Source organism: Octopus bimaculoides, chromosome 29 (assembly GCF_046866305.1).
Source record: "Octopus bimaculoides isolate indiv1 chromosome 29, ASM4686630v1, whole genome shotgun sequence".
In the NCBI taxonomy this organism is placed as follows: Eukaryota; Metazoa; Mollusca; class Cephalopoda; order Octopoda; family Octopodidae; genus Octopus; species Octopus bimaculoides.
The window spans coordinates 7,831,988-7,847,627 of record NC_142956.1 but is presented as its reverse complement, the minus strand read 5'-3'; the positions used below and the strand labels follow the sequence as shown (position 1 = coordinate 7,847,627).

At 38.0% G+C, this 15,640-nt stretch overlaps 1 protein-coding gene across 1 annotated transcript in view; it reads right to left on the bottom strand.

The window, feature by feature from the left end:
- The window catches only part of LOC128251221 (uncharacterized), a 157,610-nt gene extending 142,190 nt beyond the window's left edge, over window positions 1-15,420 (bottom strand). Inside the window, exon 1 of the mRNA XM_089345195.1 lies at window positions 15,318-15,420. The gene's annotated coding sequence lies outside the window, so the exon portion shown is untranslated. The remainder of the gene's footprint in view (window positions 1-15,317) is intronic.
- Between the last annotated feature and the right edge of the window lie 220 nt (window positions 15,421-15,640).

Below are 15,640 nucleotides of genomic sequence, written 5' to 3'. Positions count from 1 at the left end.
CTCCGCTTGCAATTGCCTCACCGAACTCATTTCAAAATACCTCGACCATATCCTATCCCCGTTAGTTGCTGCCCTCCCATCCCACATACACGACACCAACCACGCCCTTCGCCTCTTCAATTCCTTTTCTTTCCCTCCCGGCCCCTCACACCTCCTCTTCACCCTGGACATCAAATCCCTATACACCGTGATTCCACACAACGATGGTCTCTCAGCCCTCCAATACTTCCTTGACCGCCGCCCTGACCCCACACCTAGCACCCCTACCCTGCTTCGTCCGGCAGAACTCGTCCTCACCCTCAACTGCTTCACGTTCGCCGGAGATACCTACCAACAGGAATCTGGGGTCGCGATGGGGACGAGAATGGGGCCCAATTACGCCAACCTCTTTGTTGGTTACATTGCGGCCCAAGTATTCTCCCAATTCTCCGGTCCGACCCCGGAACTATACGGTCGCTACATAGATGACTGTATAGGAGCCACCTCCCTCTCCCGCGAACAGCTCTGCCTTTTCATCTCCTTCCTCTCTAACTTCCACCCCGCTCTTGACTTTACTTCTACCATCTCTGACACCTCTGTTAACTTCCTCGACATCTCTCTTTCCATCAACCCCCCTCCAACTCTCTAACTACCTCCGCCTTCTTCAAACCCACCGACTCCCACCTCTATCTCAACTTCTCCTCCTCCCAAACGAGCCATCCCCTACTCCCAGTTCCTCCGCCTCCGACGTTTGTGCAGCCTGGACCAGGATTTCGAGACCCAGTCCCAGTATCTTGCTCGTCTGTTCATGCATCGAGGATACCCCTCCCACCTTGTCCAATCCACCCTCGCCCGCGCTCGTCGAATCGACCGCACCACCTCCCTCTCTCCTCCCCCACACCAATCCCCTAACCCTTCCCACTCCGTTTCCACCCTGCCACCCTACCCCTTCGTCGGAGGATCCTACGGGCCTTCCGTCGCCTCCAACTCGATCCCACTACCCACCCCATTTTCCCCAACCCACCCCTATCCGCTTTCAAACGCGCCCGCAACCTACGCGATCTACTGGTCCGCAGTACCTTCTCCTCTTCCTCCCCACTCCCACCCGGCTCCTTCCCGTGCTCCAGATCCCGCTGTCACACTTGCCCCTTCATCACCAACACTACCTCTGTCACCGGATCGAACCTAGAAACACTTCACATTCCACACAGTTTCACCTGCACCTCCTCCAACCTTATTTACTGCATCAAATGCACCCTATGCAACCAACTCTACGTGGGGCAGACGGGCCGCCGGCTGGCCGACCGTTTCACCGAACACCTAAGGGACGTTCGGCTAGGTTCGGACTCCCCCGTCGGCCGTCACTTCCAACTGGCCAACCACTTTCCCTCTAACACCTCCGTTTTTGGCCTCGCCCTGCACCATGGGTCCACTCCCTCGCGACTCCACTTGGAGCAACGCTACATTTTCAACCTTAATTCTTCTTTCCCCTTCGGACTCAACGCAGCCCTCTCTTCCTTATGACTCTCCCCTTTACGTCCCTGCAACACTTTTTTTTACCCCCCCCCCCCTCCCTCGTCCCCTTTACATTATATCCATTATTCTCTTGTTATTACACTCACTACATTTTTCCACTTTCATCTCACCCCTACCTACACGCACACATACCCACACACAAAAAATACACGCACCCATACACACACATGTAAGCACACCTATCCCCAACACACCACACACACACAACACATATGCATGCACTCACACGCTCAGACTCGCCCACAAACTCATACAAACGCACATACACACGCACACTTGCGCATACACACACACGCTAACAATCACGCAAACATACACACACACAGACACCCAAGCATACACATAACCCACATAACCCACATATACCCCCATTCACAAATACCTCCCACACACCTGACAACCCATACATACCCCCATTCACACATACCTCACATACCTCCCATACACCTACACACACCTCCCACACACCTTACATATATACCGCCCACATACATGACAAACATACATGCGCACCCTCACACACACATATAGACGAACGCACATATATACACACACACCTATATATACGCGCACGCCTACATACACAGCCGCATATACATGCACACACATACACACAGGAGTGCACACACAAAATAACACACATACCTGGCACACATACGCACGCACACACACGTACACAGCAACGCACATACACACAACATACACATACACACAAACACACACGCACGCACAAAAAAACATACACATACACACACGCGCACATACAAAATACACACACACACGTACACGTACCCAACACCTACAACCCCACACAAACACGAACACACATACTCAAATAGCCGCCTGTTGACCCTCTACTTACCCTGTCTATAAGCGTCCACTAACCAGTCCTGCTACTAATTTCTTCCACTACGTCATACCCACACACACACACACAAACACACTAACAGATAAACCACCAAACCATGCACACACACACACACACATACATACATACATACGCACACACACGCTCTGTTATCACACACACACTCGCAGACACCCCCCCCCCCCCCCCGCACACGCACAGATATTCATCTCCCTTTTTCACTCTCCTGTCTTAGAAAGAACTTTTCCCCCACCACCTCATCTTCCGGTCTTTTCACAATGTAACCTCGTGGGCATCGGTACCATTTTCGTCTTTCTCCGTCCTTCCATTCTCCGAACTTTCCATCTTTCCAACGAAGGGCTACGCCCGAAACGTCATACACTCTCTCTTTCCTTTCCTGAGCGTCCAATAACACTATCCGTATCACGTCCTCACTTTGTTGTTTTTTTGTTTTTTTGTTTTTTGAACTTATATATATATATATATATATATATATATATATATATATATATATATATATATATATATATATATATATATATATATATATATATATATATAATATAATATAATATAATATAATACAAAGGAATACAAAACATGGGACAAGAAGGCAAAACATCTAGACAGATGATATAAAAAAGTGCAGGAAAAAACAAGGACGTATCATTCGGAAGTTTCTTTCCTCAGTCGAGTTCCATATTATCTTTGCAATTTCGGGTGGTTATACTCGAGATTGCTCCAATCTGGCCAATCCCAAGGAAAAACCACGCCAAGTGGACTAGATTCCTTGGCAGAAAGCAGCGAATGTATATGAAAACATGGACGGAAAAAACGGAGAAATGGTACACAAATACAAATGCAAACAACAGGATATTAACAAATGGTGTCTTCCGACTAAGGATGAATTACGTTAAGCTGGCGTGCCTGGAAGTGAAGCCTTACTGCAGGGACATATGAGAAGACAGGCATGGTGAGGAATATAGATGTTGCACGGATGGTAGTCGAGCTAAGAAAGGTCAGGCTTGACCGAAAACCGATCTCATAGTGAGAGAGTAGAAGGGTAGAGACAGAGGGTTAGAAGAATTAGGGAGAGGCAGGAAAATAGAAAAGGGACAGAGTGAAGTGAAAGAGGAGGGAAGGTGAGAACGAAGAAAAAGCGAGGAAATGTGAAAGAGCGGGAACGAAAGAAAGAAGAGTGGAAACAGCGAAGTAAGTCTAAAAAGGGGCTGATAGAAAGACAGAATGAAACGTTTTTTTAATTTTTCATGTTTTTATATAAGATAGTATTTATGTGTGTGTGGCTATATACGTGTATATATGTAAGTATGTATGTATGTATGTACGTATGTATGTATGTATGTATGTATGTATGTACGTATGTATGTATGTATGTATGTATGTATGTATGTATGTATGTATGTATGTATGCAGGTATGTATATATGGTTGTATATATATATGTATATATTTTGTATACTTATGTATGTATATAGATACAGGCATTGATATGCAAACCCATTCCAGCGCCAATAAATAAATTGATTGATTGATTGATTAATTAATTAATTAATTGGTTAATTGATCACTTGGTTGATTGATTGAATAATGGACCTAAATTTTTGAGTATGTTTTTATTCTAATTATAGACCTCAATAACCCAGAGTTACCTCCCTTCATTCTATTTATAGTTTAATAAACCTCCACCCATAGACCTCATGAATATAGCACTAAAAGCAATTAAGTGAATAAATAGACGGATAAATATTTTAAAAGACTGAATGACTGATTGGTTTATTAATTAAGTGACTCAACACTATTACTTTGAGTCTTGAATTTGAGGCATTTTGTCTGATAAAATAGATTTTAAACGTAATTTTAGTGATAAATAACAACAATATAGTATTATGTAGGTAGATATAAAAGAGGATATATAAGGACATATACTGAGTTGGTTCATTAATTTAGTAACTAAACACTGTTATCTGGAGCATTAAAATTAATGCATTTATCGGAGAAAACATTTTAAGCATAATTTTCGCGATAAATTACAACTCAGTGAAACAACTTTTACGGTCACTTTTGGTCTTTTGTCCTTTGTTTAAATTTAGTGCGAATAACTTCCAACATATAATTTTAACCCTATATTACCCGTATAGTTTAGTAAATATACAAGTGATTCCCCTAAGTAGACAGATACATGTATTATTTGATACTGTTGTTTTTAATAAATTTGTTATAACTTATCTGTCATATGCAGTCTATTAAAACAATATCCTCTTAGTAATATCACTTTAACCTAAAGTACTAATAGATATATATATATATATATATATATATATATATATATATATATATATATATATATATAGGAAAATGAAAAGAAGCCAGAATGCTGAGCTGGAAGCATAATTTAATAAAGATTTTTTCTAACCGGTTTTCATTGCGAAGAAGCAAATTATCAAGAAGAAGGAGAATGAAAATGTTTTTTTTACAAAGAAGTACAAAATGAAGAAAATAATATATAAAACAATAATATATAAAAAAATAAATATACCCATACATTATATTGTCTTTGAGCTTTTGTAGTTCAATAGTAGTTCATGTATAAATTGGTAGGAAAAATAAGGATGCATGAGAGTTGAGAGTTTTGTTAGGTTTAAAAAAGGGTTAAAAGTTTGTGTTAAGCAGGAAATGTGGTGTCAAAACAGGAAGTGTGTGTAAGGGGAGACAAGTGATTTTAGTTAGAGTTATGAACTCTTTTTTTCCCAACAGGAAGTTTGTGTCTGTTCCTAGAGAAATAAGGTCACTGAGGGGTGTGTGAGTTAAGAAATGGTTGGAATTTCTCTATGAAAAGATTCTCCTTGTTGATTCTTTCTTGTGTGGAGATTCTGTCTTTACATTGATAGAAAGGGAATATATTGAATTTAGGGTTTTTGTTTCTGGCGCAAGAGTCTATGTGGCCACTGAGTGGAATTTGGCGGTATTGAGGGAGGTTTATTTGTTCCTTATGGACAGCTACTCTTCTACGTAATGGGAGGCTCGTCTGTCCGGTATAGAAGTTTTGGCAGCCTGCGCAAGTAAGGACATAAATGGGGTTACCCGAGGAACAAGAGAAATTGGTTTTAATTTTAAACTTTGTTCCTCGTTTGAAGGTAAATTCAGAGCCTTCAAGTAGGTAACATTTTTCTTATATATTGCGTAAATTAACATAACTGAATTTAATATAACATAACAGAGCTGTGTCCCTATGTCAGTTTCTTTATTGACTTTTACTATCCTACCTACATTAATTTTGCTGGTGACTTTCTTGATTTAGTATTTGTATTTGGCGGTATTCTATATACTCACAAAAATTTCATTTGTGACTCATCATTATCTAGCTCATTCTTAGCTTTTCTTTGTGCTCTTTTGAATGTGTCGACAAATCTTTCCGCCTGCCCATTTGACCTTGGTTGGTAAGGCGAGGTAAAGATGTGCTTTATGACATGAGTTTTGCAGAAATTTCTTAATTCATATTACGTGGATTGTGTTCCATTATCTGAAACTAACGTATTTGGAATACCGTAACGTTTCTTGTGATGTTTTTTACATCGCATACCTCTGATTACTTTGTATAGGTATTCACATCCATTAGTATAGTATGCGTCGTTCACTCGACCAGCGTAGTTGATATGTAACCTGGAGCATGAGCTCTCAAACAGTAACCACGATTTGTATTTTCTGGTTGTGCTTTGGTTGCCAACGTGCAACATGTCCATGCTTTCTTCAATTTCTCGATGTCCCTGTCCATAGCCGGCCAATATACAAAGCTCCTCATTAAAGCTTTCATTCAGAACATTCCCGGTTGCCCACAGTAGAATTGTTATAATACTTGTTTCTGTAGTGCACTTGCTACTACTATTCCCGGCGCGTACATGAGGACATTGGCACATACTGAGAAATTATTTGAATTCGTATTTTTATTATGCATATTTTTCAACGTGTGTTCCATTCTTGTAATGTAACTCTCCTCTACGGATTTCATTTTTTTTTAACCATGCGCTCTCACCGACAATTCCAGGATTATATTACATATAATACTTGTTACTTCATTTTCTGACTGCCTCGATACGTAGTCTGCATCCGACGGAATATACTGCATCTTAAAAATGTAGTTTATCAGCATGGTACTCCAGCGTTTTTGTCAATTCGCTATCTGGTTAGGCAATACCTTCTTTGATTCAAAAATTGATAGTAATGGTCAATGATTGGTTTGTAACAAAGACTTCTACCGTGTAGGAATTTGCGAATTTTTTACCGCAAAAATAATCGATAGAGCCTCTTTTTTCTATCTGACTATACTCTTTTCCACTGCTATCAGCAAACGTGAAGCATGAACTACTAGCTTCATATTTCCATCTGCATATTTGTGTCGCAAGACTGTTCTTATTCCACACTCCGGAACATCAGACGGTACAATAATGTCCATTCTATGATCGGAAAGCACTAGTGACAAGTCAGAAATCAGTATTTTCTTTGTTTTCAAATGCGTTTTGGTACTTTACTCATCAATTCCATTTTCTTTTCTTTTTAGTTAATCGTTTCATGATGCTCTCAATTGATGTACATTCGGACTGTACTGTTGACAGTAATTTACTATGCCGATAAAAGCTTGTAATGTTGATGTATTCGTTGGAGGAAGCATATTCTTGATTGCGTCTGCTCTCGACGGGTCAGGATGTCTTTCAATCTCATTTATGATTTGACCAAGGTATCTGGTTTTTGGCAAAAGAATTTCACACTTTTATTCACTGAGAGTGAAAACATAATCCTTAATGTTTTTAAAGACACACTTCACGTTTTCGATATGCTCATTTCGCGATTCGCTTTTGATTAACATATCATCAAGGTAAGTGGTGGCAAACTGACAGTCTGCCAACATCGCGTCAATCACCTTTTGAAATATTGTCGGTGCTACTTTCAGTTCAAAAGGTAGTCTATTGTATTTGTATGTGCCCCTGTGCGTGTTGACCATTAACAACCTTCAGCATTTTTCATCTACTTTTATTTGTAGACATACATCAGACAGATCGAGTTTTGAAAATGTTTTTCTTCCGTTTAGTTTTGTAAAAATATTTGTTGAGGTTGGTAAGGGATAATGGTTCATTATTTACATTATTTACATTCGACGGATGTTTGTCCTCATCTTGTTTGTTGATAACACGTTTCGGCTGATATACTCTCCAGCCTTCTTCAGGTGTCTTGTGGAAATTTCGAACCTGGGTTCTCATTCCTCAGGTATTTTTCGATGTTATTATTATTAGTGTTCAAGTCACTGCTTGGAATCGAACTCGGAATCTTGGAGTTAGTAGCCTGCGCTCTTAACCACTACGCCATATGCCCGAAGAAGGCTGGAGGGTATATAAGCCGAAACGTTGTGTTAACAACAAACAAAATGAGGACAAATATCCGTCGAATGTAAATAATGTAAATAATGTACAGAATTCCTCATCTCTTAAATATAGAACTCGATAATGGTTCATTTTTAAACATTTAAGCCGGCTGAAATATCGGCACACAACCTAATTTTGTTATTTGCCCTTTTTTTTTACATACAATCGGAGCTGCCCATTACGCGTTATCCACTTTTTCAAAAATTTCGTTATTTTTTTCAAGCTATCCATCTCATTGTCCACTAGCGTTATTGCCACAAAAGTCACTTTCCGATCAAATTTGAACACAGGTGTAACGTTATCATCTAATTCAAAACACTCTTCAGTCTTTGTGCATAGACCTAGTTTGTCCGAGGGTAATTGCAGAAACATTCTAAAAACTTTTTCTTTTTAACTCTTCAGACGAATTTGTTTACGATTATACAATAGAGATTTATGGGGAGGTCCCATAAATCGAATAATTCTCACCAATCGATACTAAAGAGATTGGTTGCCTTCCTTATGATGAAAACTTTAGCCTTTCATGTTTACCTTTGAAATGTGATATTAGTTCACATTTCGCCTATGAAATATAATTTGTCGCCCGTCACGCTAGGAGCAGATTTCGCTGTATTTCTCAATATAGTTTTCCCTATTTTCTTCCATGTGTCCATATTTATTATTGAGACATCACCTCCAGTATCCATTTGAAGTTAAATATCTATTCCATTTATTTTTACGTGTACGAATTTTCTTATTTAGTAGTCAATTTTTTTTTCTGCTGAGAGCACTCAAGTATTTTTAACCTTTAACTTTCGTAGTGTGAACTCTTGTGACCAATTCTTTTATAGCTGTAAGATTGTTCATTTTTAAATGGACAGTCTTTTTTAAAATCTGTGTCTCCGCATACATAAAGTGGATCAGGATGAGGCGCTCTTTTTGAGCTGTAATTTTCCGGTCGGCATGTGTATTTTTGAGAAATCCTTTTCTTGAATCTTTTTTACATCGTGTTTGACGTTTACCTTCCTTTGACATTCTTATGCCATGGACTTTAAGGTTAGATCTTGGTTCATTTGTTTCAATTTGGAAAGAATTCTTGCCCGACTTTCAGCATCTTCACTTGCTGTAAGGTCTTCTACGAAAATAAGACGCACTTCTCAGGTATGTGTTCTTTGAGTTTAAAACTTTCACACAACCTGTTAATTGTTTCTGCGTATCTGATAAAATCGTCATTCGCTTTTTCGTTATACTCCCCCACTCCATTCGAGTGTTAAGTAGAGACGTTTTATCACCGAATATCTTAGTAATTCTTTTGTTTCTTTATAACAAATTTCAATGGGTTTGGAGGACAATATGAATTACAGTAACGTCCAACGGAGCTAATTTTCGCAATAACAATCTCACTTTTTGTTCGTCCGACCACGAATTGAAATCTTGCTTAAAAATCTCCTGGCACCTTGTGTAGAACGATGCAAAAGTTATACCTTCCACTTGGTTATAACTGGATCGATTTGGAAACGCCGTCTGGCGAAAATATACTTACCTCATTTATGGACTCCTTGAACATATCTCCAATAATTGTTGTTGTTGTAATAGTTGCTTCTGCAATTCCTGCTGCTGCTCTTGTTGCTTTTGCAACTGTACTATGGAATACAATAGGTCTTCCAATTTTTAACTATTTTGTATCACAAACATTTGTTAACAGACATGCGTCAGCTTCGAAATCCCCGTCGCCAGATGTTGCAATGATCCGTCTGGTGATGGTTTTATTGTATTTTTTCTGCGTCACCATGTTCCACATTTTGCCCATTTCTATTTCAAGCTTTTTATTCTTGCTCAGCTTTTTGGTAGGATTTGACAGGTGCATTTATGTTGATTGGGACAGTCATGTCGATGAGGTGGCAGGATCTTTGTCTCAGATCCTTCAGTATAATATCAAAAGACAAGTGAGAAATTCAAATTGGTGTTATCACTGGGGTGCCATATATATGGTTTTGTACAGAGAATTGTTGTATTGAATGTCACTCAAAACATAAATAAATTAGAAGTTTGTTTTAGATGTAATTTTATTGTAAGATGTTTGATAATAAAATAGCTGATGTTAAGACGATAGTAAAATGCGCTTGTTATTATTCAGTAGTCTAATTTTTTTACTTCCTTTCACTTCACTACCAAGAACAGCTCTGTGTCGATTGGGTTTGTGCTGTGGTTTGTTGTGGTGCACTTAGTTTCACTGTATTGAATATCTTTTACATAGGTTGTTTGAGCTACTAGTAGTCAGTCCTATTTTCTGTGTTTTGCATATATTTGTAAATCCTGGTTTGTTTGTTATACACTTGTCAGAATGTTTTTTTTTTTTGTCATACCTAAAGGGCCTAATATTGTATCTGTTTTTAGACTGCACATTCGAGTTACTTCTATTTTCAGATCTTTGTATTTTTAAAGCTTTTCCGTTTCTTTGAGAGAAGCATTGTCATCTGTTGGTATTGATACGCCGATTAGAAAGCATTTTTCGCTTGGCGATCTTTGATAACTATATCCGGCAATTGTCCTAATTTCTCTATCTGTGTGTATTGGCATATCCCAGAGTATAGTTGCTTTCTCGTTTTCTGTGACCTTTACTGGAGTGTGCCTATACCATCTTTTTTCTGTTGTTTTCCATATTGTTCCAGTGTTTTTATGTCTCAACTCTGTCATGTCTGTGTATATATGCCTTCTTAGCCAGGACTAGGTAGCCAGAAACAGTATGATTTATTGATTCTTCTCTATCACCATATATTCTGCAGTTAATTTTTGTATTTCTTTTCATTACGTGTTCTTGGTGATTTCTGGCTTTGATCTTGTGCTGCAATTAAAAACCCTTCAGTTTCTGGTTTGAGTCCTGACATTCTTAGTTATTCTTGGGATTTTGTTTTGTCAATTTCTTTTCTGTCTGGCTTAACCCAATATTTGCCATGTAGTGGCCTTTCTTGTCATCGTATATTATTATTATTATTATTAATAATAATAATAATAATAATAATAATAATAATAATAATAATAATACATTATTATTATTTTTTATTATTATTATCATCATCATCATTACTACTACTACTACTACTACTACTACTACTACTACTACTACTACTACTACTACTACTGTTATTATGATTATTATTATTATTATTATTATTATTATTATTTTATTTCTCAGATTCCTTTCGTCACACATTCCACGACCGCTTGAACGACATTTTGCCCCACGTGTCTATTTTTATTCTGCCTGTTCCATATTAAATATATATGTCTACTTATATGTTATTTTCCTAAGTGGATTGCTTGTCAAGTAGTTTATTCCCCGAACAATCGCACCGATACGCCGTTTGGAACGGAACTTCTCAAGTGGTAGCTACATATTTCAGTCATTGATTCCACGTCCTCTGATACTTGTGAGTAATATTTCCAACAAAGCAGATGTCTTGTTTTGACAAATGAAAGTCGATGGTTGCGTCAAAAGCTTTATGGTAGCATCCAGAAGCAAGTTGGATCTTCTCATACATCTTCCTTATGACATCAGTGTCAGAATTCATCTGAATGTTTGCAAAAAGATTTTCCTAGTAAGTGTTGGTACATCTTCGTTCCTCAAATTGAAGCGTGGATTTTACAGCACGTAACCACCGATCGGAAATCGAAGCAGACACTCTTTAACGGCCCATCTATCGTCTCATCGTCCAAGTATCAGGCGTTTAATTCAGTCGTGATGCTCCGTGCAATGCTGTCTACCTTCAGAACTACTAGACGGGACTCGTGGATCACCTTGTTGAACAACATTCGAAGTTTGTATGACATTATCTGAGGTGAGACTATGCTCGGATCCCCGTACAACAGGTAAAGCAGTAGTCAAGCAGACCGAGCACGCCTGAGGCAGGCCTAGAGCAGGCTTTGTAATGAGATGCTTGAAATCGCTCGATGTGACCTCAAGAGGACAGCCATTGAAGAACTTGCTAGCGGCATTCATTGCTCTCTAGTACCTGCTGGCTACACCTAACCCCAGCTGTACCGGACTGAGACCTTCAGCAAATTCGGGTGTGACAGATCTGCAGATAGTTTTGGCCGTGAACACCCAAAACACATTTTCACAAAGATAGGGCATATGTCACCGTCCTTTTACCTGAGAACAATTAAGCGGGCTGAAGAAAAAGGTCTTAGAACTAATGGTCTATGGTTATGTGTCTGGATATGGTAATGAATACCGCAATTGCATTCAACAGCCAGTACTCGGCTACGTCAGAAAGTGGGCACAGTAGATCATCTGGTGTGGTCTTGTCGGACACCTCCGCTTCTTTTTTCAGGGAAAGACCTCAAGCCAGAGAGGATATCTTGCTGTGAGACACGTATGGTACCTGAAGGCCGGGTGCCTGGATGTTTGAGTAGGAAAAACGTCAGGACCTCTTCAGTAAGGTAGAGAATGGTAACATCTGGGCAACTACCCTGAGAGCAGCCGAAACATCACCATCGGTCAGTTTGGCGTTTACTCGGACGCGTAAATGCTTTAAATCGGCTGCAATTCTAAAAGGAATTAATGCTAAATTTTATAGTTTTTAAAATAAGAAATGACTTTCCACAAGGACTCCTAAAATAATTGAAAATATAAAAATGGAAATAAAATTAATGATATATCGACGGCCATCTTAGCAGCTTTATTAAAAAACGGAAAACGATATATTAATATCTTGAGGCCGAAAAGACTTACGCTGTCACGGGGTTAGCTGCAAGGGAACACCAAGAGAGAGAGAGAGAGAGAGAGAGAAAATAAGAGAGAGAAAACAAGAGAGAGAGTGGGAGAGGGCGAGATATAGAGAGGGAGAAAGAGGGAGAATATAAATCGATAAATACACATTACTGTGACTAACAAGAAATAGCACTTTAAGATTCAAATTTTTATATCTTCTATCTGTCAGTCGGTTTATCTATCCACACTAACATAGATTATTGGACGGATGATAAGATGATAAATTTAACATGGATAGAAAGATAGATTTTTTTAAGAAAAATGAAATAATTTATCAAAATAGCTTTGGGTGTTGTTGTTGTTGTTGTTGTTGTGGTTCTTCTTCTTCTTCTTCTTCTTCTTCTTCTTCTTCTTCTTCTTCTTCTTCTTCTTATTATTATTATTATTATTATTATTATTGAGTGAGAGAACAGCGCATGCCATCAAAGTGACACTAGGGTAAAATATACGAAGCTCACTATGCCCATCATGATCATGACTACCCGTTTGATAAGGGTACACCAAGCACATGCATCACAACCATATGTGCGCGACATGGTGATCTCATTTCATGATAAACAGCGCATGACCTCGCATGTAGGGCCCAGTTAGAATTTCCTTCAGGTCGAGTAGCCCATCCCGCTCAGAGGTCCCTGAATAAGGTTTGTTTAATGATGTTGAGCAAAACACCCATGTTTCCAAACGAGAATTATTCAAACCCCAAATAATTCCTCTCAACACATGGTTATGATGCTGCTCCCCCACTACTTCTGCTCATGATCATCATCATCATGATCATCATCATTATTATTATTATTATTATTATTATTATTATTATTATTATTATTATTATTATTATTATTATTATTATTATTATTATTATTATTATTATTATTATTATTATTATTATTAAGGTGGCGAGCTGGCAGAATAGTTAGCACGCCGGGCGCAATGCTTAGCGGTACTTCGTCTGCTGTTACGTTCTGAGTTCAAATTCCGCCGAGGTCGACTTTGCCTTTTATCCTTTCGGGGTCGATTAAATAAGTACCAGTTACGCACTGGGGTTGATGTAATCGACTTAATCCGTTTGTCTGTCCCCTCTATGTTTAGCCCCTTGTGGGCAATAAAGAAATAATAATAGTAATAATAGTAATAATAATTATTATTATCATTATTATTAACACTGACTTTGCACAGTTTTAACACTGGAGATGTACTGCGGTGTCAGCTGTTCACCAGTGAACTCAGGTAACAAGTCTTATTTTCGAGCACCTTCCGGAGTATTCGAGAGGTTACAAGCAGTGCTGTTTCTGCAAGTTCTCCACCCTTATTTCAGCCCCTATTTCTTCCATGTACTTCTCAAGATTTTTACTCACTGTTCCCTGGGCTCCAATAATTATTGGTACAGCTACCACCTTTTTCATCGATCACAACTGCTTTACCTCCCAAGCTAATCTGTCATATCTATCGACTATTATCATTATTATTATTATTATTATTATTATCATTATTAATATTATTATTATTGTTATTATAATTGTAGTAGTTATTATTATTATTTTTAAATTTGATGTTCTAAAGTTGTATTTTCAGGTAAAAACATCAATAGCATGAAAATTAGTAATTCAACTGAACTGAACTGAAATGAGACGGAAATAAACTTTGCCAGATCGCAAACAACTTGGAGTGAAGTTTGTCAATGAAAACTATAATAGTGGTGGTGGTGTTGGTAGTGGTGGTCATCGTTAGTGGTAGTGAGTAGTAGTGAGGGAATAATGAAAAGTGTGTGTATTTTTTTTCACAGAGTTACATTTTTTATATCACCTATTACTTGATGTATGCCATAACTGAAATTATCATCTGCTCGCTGCAGAATTTATATTTACTCACAAAATATAGTTGACAGACAATGTACACTAACAAAAGAGGGTATGAGAAGGTAAAGGCAACGACCTAAAGAGAGGCAGAGGGTTGAAACACTAGAACAAGAAACAACAATGTAGAAGGCAAAATATGAATGATAGAGAATACAGTGAGCATTTGCAAGAGATAAATTGATAATGAGAACGTAAAAATGAACTGTAAACATGGTTGAATGTCATAACATTAGTGATATGAATATTTTCTTTAATCCTTGCGAAGCACATAGAGTTATAAAAGAACCTCTGATGTGCATGATTCTTGAATTACACTGTTATCCAGAAAACCTGAAAGATGTTCTTAAATGAAAATGATGCAGAATATACAATTTATATAGGAACATTAATTTTAATGGCTCTGTAGGAACTTATAAGCATCTGCACAATTTTGTATTTTGCATAGAATTTCCGCAGGTACTGTTAGTTTAGATAAATATATTATAATTATAGAAAACAAAAAAAGAAATCGAAGTTCTAAAATGAGCAAAAACATAGAATACAAAATAATTTTAGGCTTATTCGACTTCGTCAAAAAACTATTCCTCTGTAGATGAGTTGAAAGTGTTACAATTGATACATTAAAAAACAAAATTTAAAAGAGTATTTTTTTCCAGTTTCCAGTATAGTAATTTCGAGTGTTTGAGAACTGGAATAGTATAAAATGACGAACAATGTAGACGGAAATGTAAGAAAAGAAGAATCATTCGTTATAATGCAAAGGACAAAATTGAGCATGTAGGTAATAATAAGAAAACTAAAGACAAACAAATACGAGATAATATTAAAACTAAAAAATAAAACTAAATACAAAATGGGAATTCTTAGATGATATATACGCAAAGTACTTACATGTTTTCCCACGAAGCCATACAGAAGTCTTCGATACCAAACTGAATAATGAAGCTGTGGACCAGCAATCTATACGCACGTGCGTGTGCGCGCGTGCATTTGTGTCTTTAATGTCAAATGGGCATTGGTTGGTCATTTGCAGAAAGAGACTCAGGGGAATGTGAGCTAAAGACGACTTCGTTCTTTCTACCTTTCTATTTTCCTGCATTTCTACCTATCTATCGTTCTACACACATACATGTGTGTATGCGTGTTTGTGTAAGTGTGTGTGCTGTTTTTGTGTGAGAGAGAGAGATAGACACGGGCACACATATAAACGTACG